We start from the raw sequence: 8,098 nt of genomic DNA, 5'->3' as shown, positions 1-8,098 counted from the left end.
AGTCCCTCCCCTTTTCCCTTGGATCCTCTGGGCACAGCCGTTGTTTGCGCACCAAGCAGGCACTACGCCTCCTTTCCGCGCCCTCCATCTGGCGCCGCTCTCTGCGTCGGCGTCGCGCATCCACCAAGTCTGCTTCCCACACTCGGTCACTCCCTGGACTGCTATCTAAGCTAGGAATGCCGGTGGGAGGAATCTCCGCCAGCTGTTGGCCCTGGGAAAGAGCAGTGCGCTCCCCTCCCAGGAGCGACTGCTCTTCCTCAGAATCAGAACTACTCTGGGATTCTGTGGGCTCAGTGTCCACCCTGACAACTGCTGCCTAACATGGTGGGATGAGAGACATCACCAGGGTGGCCTAATGGGGAGAGAAAAAGCAAAGGAAAAGAGTGGGGAGGGAGGGAGGGAGGGAGACTGCAAGAAAGCACTGGGGAGGGGAAAGAGCACCTAGAGGAGGAAAGAGAGAAAGTACAGGGAGAAGCAAAACTGGGAGGGAGTGCCAGGGAGTGTGGGGGCCTGAGAGCAGCTTGCCCAGGCCCCCCTCAACTTTGGCAGGATCACCACTGTGAATACCAGAAACAGAAGGAACGGTTATAATGTGTATGTGAGAACTGTTTTTCCTTCAAGTAACCAGAAGAGTCTAGCAATGAGGGAGGGGCACGTGCCCTCCCTTGCCCCCTCATGGCACCTCCATAGCAGTGGTCTTCACTATTTTCAAGTGAGAGCCACTTTGGCAAAACAATATTCAGCTAGACTTCTTGCCTGACCGCAACGTCTGTCTCCCCCCGCCTGTCACGTCTGTCTCCTCCCCACGTGCCACATCTGTCTCCTCCCCGCTCACTACATCTGCCTCCCCCTGTCCACCACGTCTGTCTCCCTCCTCCCCCCAGCCGCCACGTCTGTCTCCCCCCACCCCGTCCCTTCTGCATTGCTGCCGCCTGCTCTGAAGGGCAGCTGAGCTCTCTGAAGAGCCACATCAGCCGGAAAAGTGGCCGGCGCAGCTCTTCAGAGAGGTGGCCACACCTAAACGCCTGGCTCTGAGGGGTCCTTCCTCAAAGCCAGGCATTGTGGGAGGAGGGGTTTCCCTGGAGATCGCCTGTACCACCAAGTAGGTGTCAAATTGGGGAGGGAGGGAGGGAGGGCAGGGCAGAGACACAGCTGCTGTCAGGATTCCCTTAGCCCCCACTTCACGTCAACGCCCAAGCATACACAGACGAGAGGCATCAGTCTACAGCTTTTAATCCATTCCTTCATAGGGTCATACAGATGCAGATTCTCAGAGACTCTCCATCTAAAAAGAAATGCCTTCAGGGGACTCAAATGGAATTTACAAGAGTTGCCCGCCATTTGAAGAGGGAGGTGGTCTGGCTAAGGGGGGGAGGCCCCTCTCTTCTTGTGAGGCCTCTAAGCGCAGCTTTTCACGCAAGGCCAATTGGGTAGACCGTCTAAGTTCCGCCCCTGCCTTCTCTCTCTTTGCTCTGCATCTGCGCCTGGCATCTGTTAGGTCAACCTCCTGTTCACTGCCTCTCACAGGGTGGGGGGATGAGGAGGGACCCTCAAGCTCAGCCATCTGTACGTTTGTAACCTGGGAAGCCAGCCTACTCATATCTGGACTAGCCTGGGAAAACACCTCCGCCATGGCTCCTTCAGAATGAACTGCTATCCCACTTGCTGCACTCAGAAACACCCCTGACAGCCATGGTGGCAGGTCTTCTTGTCTTGGGGGGCGGTGCGTGGGCACAATTCAACAGGGGCATTCAAGTCCTGCGGTGAAGACACCCTCTGGCTGCCACAGCTACCCTGTGACATAGAAGGGATATAATGGAAACTTTCCACCACGCCACAAATAAAAGAAGGTTTATAGAAATGAATGTTCAGGAGGGCGACGGGAATGAGCAACCAGCTTGTGCCATGAAAACAGTCCTTTCCCCAGGCAGTTTTCAAAAGATGGATAAGTGGTAAAGAACCTTGTCTAGTGTTTAGGCAGAGAGCGAGCCCCCAACGCTCAAGTCCGATAAATCAGTTTTGCCTCCGTTCGCTCTTCCCTCCTGAAACAGCAGCTGGGAGCGGAGGAACACACACATATTATAAGTGAATTACATTTTACTAAAACTGCGTTTCCATGAGTTGCCCCTGGGAATATCCCCTCCCACCCTCTCCTCTCACCCCCAGGACTCCAGGGCTTGCTTTGAGAGCCTCATACTGTGAGGCTGTGGCCTAGTCTACTCAGATGCCTCAGACTGTGTGCCTCCAGGTGTCAGCACCCCTTTTGGACCCAAAGGGAATACAGGGGTGCAAAGAGTGCTTAAGAGAGAGAGGGAGCCAACTCTCTCTTTAAGAACATAAGAAGAGCCCTGCTGGATCAGGCCAAGGTCCATTTAGTCCAGCATTCTGTTCACACAGTGGGAAACCCATAAGCAGGACATGAGTGCAACAGCACCCTACTGCCCATGTTCCCCAGCAACCGGTGTACCTAGGCATCCTGCCTCTGATACTGGAGGTGGCATAGAGCCATCAGGACTAGTAACCACGGATAGCCTTCTCCTCCAGGAATTTGTCAACCCCCCTTTTAAAGCCATCCAAAGTGGTGGCCATCGCTATGTCTTGTGGTAGTGAATTCCATAGTTTGACTCTGCGCTGGGTGAAGAGAGGCTTCCTTTTATCCAACCTGAATCTCCCACCCATCAGCGTCACGGGATGACTCTTCGACAAGTGTGACAACAAATTATTTAATGACACTCATTCCCTCTATTTCCAATCTTCATGGGGAGAGTGCCATTGCGTCTGCAGCCAAAATGGCACCACCCGTGTACAAGAGGGAGGAATCAGCAGACGCGGTATGCACAAGTACACAAAAACTTCAAGGGAAAAACCCCTAGGAGGGAATATATGCCCCAAATGGCCCATAACCTGCAGGACCCCATAATTCCTGATCTCCTAGAAGTCTCCAGGCCTCCATCTCCTTACCCACCAATTTCTACCCTGGCTCCATCTCCTGGCTCTGTCCAGGGAAGGGACAAATATTACTGAGATCCAAAATTTCAACCCCTAAGTTGCGGGAGGGGAAGTTTCTCTGAGATGGCATCCCAACTGTGGAACTACCTGGCCTGGAAGATCCAGCTGGTCCCCACCCTAGGAAGTTTTCATGGCTGTCTTAAGGCCTTTCACATTTAGCTCATTATTTTCTTGTTGTTGGATTGTTTATTTGCTGCTTCTGTCTTCTTTTCAGCTATGTGAGTTGATTCTGTTATATGGATGACTTGTTTTAATTTCTTTCTCATTTTCCATGGACCGCTTTGGGTGTTGTATAGCAGAAAGGGCTAGGATCTAAATCCAGTCCCAAATCAATAAATGACCGGTTAACATTGCCACCTTAGGTCTCATCTTCCCCTTTGCCACCTCAGAGTCGATTCATGCTTTGGGCCAATCCATGCAGGGGCTGACACAGCCCAGGGTCTTGTTTAAAACATATTGTTGTTTTATCCCTGTTCCACCCCATTAACACCAGCAAACTATGGCCCAGAGGGGAGCCATGCTGCTGTGCTAATGGTGCATGTGACGGAGCTGGAGCATTGATAAACACACGCACAGACACAGACACTCACACTCTCTAAATGAAATGTGGAATCTTGCCTGTCATTTAAACCAGCTCCAGAAATGAATTGATGGACAGTGGTGGAGCTAGGTAATTTTAGACCCTGGACTTAGTAGTCTTAGGTGGGGGTGAAGGTTTGAGGCCTAGTGGCCTGGAGGTTTTTGTGGGGAGAGAGTATCCCTGAGAGGAGTGGTTTCATTTCCCTGGTTAGGTTTCGGTTTCATTTCCCCAGTTAAGTTTCACTTCAGGTTTGAAACAGTACTTTCGATTTTGAGGGAGGAGGGTATAAAAAGAGAATGAGAGAGCCAGTAACCCTAACCAAACAACAACCTGTAAGCAAAAGCTACAAGGAAGGAAGGAGGGAAGGAAGGGTGTATTCTGAGCATGTGCAGTTTCACATTTAAAACTCACATACGTCATGGCACCATAATGATTAGAGGAATAAAAAGGAGATTGCTTCTGCTGCCCTGATGTGTAGATGACTTTAAAAGCGATTCTATCAATGGTTACCAGTCACGATGGCCACGTGTAACGTCCCGGGTCAAAGGCAGCAGGAGCACCAGTTGCTGGGAAACAACAGCGAGAAGGAAGTGTTGGTCTCTTGCTTGTGGGCTTCCCAGAAGCATCTGAACATGAGGATGTAAGGAGAGTCCTACTCCAGCATCCTGGACAGTGGCCAATAAGGTTGCTACTTATACATCACTCAAAAAGCGGACGAAAGAGGATTTGCTTAAAATGTGCATATATACACCTGGTTCATCCTCCTGCCAAGAACCTACCTGAATACTATGCTCATCATCTAAGGCCTGCCTCTGCATGTCTCCTCTGAGGGAGGCTCGGAAGGCAGCAACAAGGGAGAGGGCCTTCTCGGTGGTGGGCCCCCAATTCCAGAAAGAGCTCCCCGCTGAGGCCCACATGGCACCAACATTGTTATCTTTCTGGAGCCAGGTGAAGACTTTCCTCTACTCCCAGGCACTTGGCACCATAAGGTTTTTAATCAGGTCCTGGAACTTCTGATTGTTGTTCAGATTGTTTAGATATAGATGTGCCTCTGTGTGTGTGTGTGTGTGTGCGTGTGCTGTCTGTTTATATGTTTGTACATAAACAGTTTTTATATGATGTACAATATTGTATTTTTAAGGTTCTTCATCTTTGCAAACTGCCCAGAGAGCTTTGGCTATTGGGCGGTATAGAAACGTAATAAATGAAATGAAAATGAAATATACTAATTTATATGCCTAGATGTAAATTTAGTTCTCCCGACTTCTGACTTTGAGGGTGAGTCCCCTTCAGATTCAATGGCCAGTCCACTTGGCCTTTGTAACATGGGATGGAAGGTGGGGGCCAACTTGTCCTTCGCCTCAGGCAGCAAAATGTCTTGTGTAGGCCCTGCCCAAAGCCCCAAGTGTTCATGGATTATTATTATTATTATTATTATTATTTATATTCCTAGACCTCCGCTAGCCAAAGCTCTCTGGGCGGTCTACAAAGGTTAAAAACCATGAAAAATACAGGGGGCCATTTTCTTCCAGGAGGGAAACAGTGAGAAGCTGGGGAGGGGGGAGGGGGGAGGGAGAGAAAAGTGAGGGAACAGACAGTGCCAGCTTGCAAATTCATTGTAATTGAAGAGGAACGAGTGGTTTGGGATGATCGGAGTTTGGGAACAAATAAATTGAAGCCTTTGTTTAATCTGAGGCGATTTAGATGAGAAATGAATAGGCCGGTGTTGCCTCCAGTGAAATTTCAATAAACCCTAGTACTGATTTCTAAAAAAAAAAAAAAGATCATTCCGTCATTTTTTGGATTGTATCTGCAGCACCTACTGGATAGTACACCAAAAAAAGATGTTATTTTCATTACAGGAGACTGGAATGCTAAGGTGGGTAGTCAAACGACACCTGGAATTACAGGCAAGCATGGTCTGGGAGAACAAAATGAAGCAGGACATAGGCTGATAGAATTTTGCCAAGACAACTCACTGTGCATAACAAACACTCTCTTCCAACAACCTAAGAGACGACTTTATACATGGACTTCACCAGACGGTCGACACCGAAATCAGATTGACTACATCCTTTGTAGCCAAAGGTAGCGGACATCTATGCAGTCGGTAAAAACAAGACCTGGAGCGGATTGTAGTTCAGATCACAAACTTCTTATTACACAATTTAGAATCAGACTAAAGAGAATAGGGAAGACCCACAGATCAGATAGATATGAGCTCACAAATATTCCTAATGAATATGCAGTGGAGGTGAAGAATAGATTTAAGGGACTAGATTTAGTAGATAGGGTCCCGGAAGAACTATGGACAGAAGTTCGCAACATTGTTCAGGAGGCAGCAACAAAAAACGTCCCAAAGAAAAAGAAAACCAAGAAGGCAAGATGGCTGTCTGCTGAGGCATTGGAAGCAGCCCAAGAAAGAAGGAAAGCAAAAGGCAACAGTGATAGGCAGAGATATGCCCAATTAAATGCAAAATTCCAGAGGTTAGCCAGAAGAGATCAGGAATTATTTTTAAACAAGCAATGCGCGGAAGCGGAAGAAGGTAGTAGAATAGGAAGGACAAGAGACCTCTTCCAGAACATTAGAAACATCGGAGGTAAATTCCAGGCAAAAATGGGTATGATCAAAAACAAAGATGGCAAGGACCTAACAGAAGCAGAAGAGATCAAGAAAAGGTGGCAAGAATATACGGAAGATCTGTATAGGAAGGATAATAATATCGGGGATAGATTTGATGGTGTGGTCAGTGAGTTAGAGCCAGGCATCCTGAAGAGTGAGGTTGAATGGGCCTTAGGAAGCATTGCTAATAACAAGGCAGCAGGAGATGACGGTATCCCAGCTGAACTGTTTAAAATCTTGCAAGATGATGCTGTCAAGGTGATGCATGCCATATGCCAGCAAATTTGGAAAACACAAGAATGGCCAACAGATTGGAAAAAATCAACTTATATCCCCATACCAAAAAAGGGAAGCACCAAAGAATGTTCGAACTATTGAACAGTGGCACTTATTTCACATGCCAGTAAGGTAATGCTCAAGATCTTGCAAGGTAGACTCCAGCAATTCATGGAACGAGAATTGCCAGATGTACAAGCTGGGTTTAGAAAAGGCAGAGGAACTAGAGACCAAATTGCCAATATCCGCTGGATAATGGAGAAAGCCAGGGAGTTTCAGAAAAACATCTATTTCTGTTTTATTGACTATTCTAAAGCCTTTGACTGTGTGGATCATAACAAATTGTGGCAAGTTCTTGGTGGTATGGGGATATCAAGTCATCTTGTCTGCCTCCTGAGGAATCTGTATAACGACCAAGTAGCAACGGTAAGAACAGACCATGGAACAACGGACTGGTTTAAGATGGGGAAAGGAGTACGGCAGGGTTGTATACTCTCACCCTACCTATTCAACCTGTACGCAGAACACATCATGTGATGTGCTGGGCTTGATGAAGCCAAGGCTGGAGTTAAAATCGCTGGAAGAAACATTAACAATCTCCGATATGCAGATGATACCACTTTGATGGCTGAAAGCGAGGAGGAGCCGAGGAACCTCATGACGAAGGTGAAAGAAGAAAGTGCAAAAGCTGGGTTGCAGTTCAACCTCAAAAAAACCAAGATTATGGCAACCAGCTTGATTGATAACTGGCAAATAGAGGGAGAAAATGTGGAGGCAGTGACAGACTTTGTCTTTCTAGGTGCAAAGGTTACTGCAGACACTGACTGCAGCCAGGAAATCAGAAGACGTTAACTTCTTGGGAGGACAGCAATGACAAATCTTGATAAAATAGTGAAGAGCAGAGACATCACACGGACAACAAAGGTCTGCATAGTTAAAGCAATGGTATTCCCCGTAGTAACCTATGGCTGCGAGAACTGGACCATAAGGAAGGCTGAGCGAAGGAAGAGAGATGCTTTTGAACTGTGGTGCTGAAGGAAAATTCTGAGAGTACCTTGGACTGCAAGATCAAACCAGTCCATACTCCAGGAAATAAAGCCAGACTGCTCGCTTGAGGGAATGATATGAAAGGCAAAACTGAAGTACTTTGGCCACATAGTGAGAAAACAGGATACTAGGGATGTAGGAGAATTTCTCCACGAATCTCCGGGAGGCCAAATGCCAACACATTCGGCCCCCCAAAATTGGTGGAGAAACGGTCCGCCCCCTCCCCCCGGGATGGGACTTACCTCGTGCGAATGTCCCTTGTGGCGGCGGATCCCGGCGGCGGTGTGGCGGCGGCCGGTCTTCCGATCAGCTGCTGCCGCCACCATTTCCAAGTAAAGTAAAAAACAAATAAACAAAGTGATAGGCTACGTAAAGATTTACATAGCCTATCACGGCTACATTTTCCAAAAACACTGTGATAGGCTATGTAAATCTTTATGTAGCCTATCACGGCTGACTTTGGGGGGAAAAAAAGCGCGTACGCAAATGGCAGCGCCCATGGGCGCCGCCACTTGCGTTCCTTATTTTGGCACGGGTAGTCTACGTAAAGATTTACATAGACT

Source organism: Heloderma suspectum, chromosome 15, assembly GCF_057233095.1.
Source record: "Heloderma suspectum isolate Gila_16-S chromosome 15, 16-S_ref, whole genome shotgun sequence".
Classification (NCBI taxonomy): domain Eukaryota; kingdom Metazoa; phylum Chordata; class Lepidosauria; order Squamata; family Helodermatidae; genus Heloderma; species Heloderma suspectum.
Note: the sequence above shows the minus strand (reverse complement) of the source record.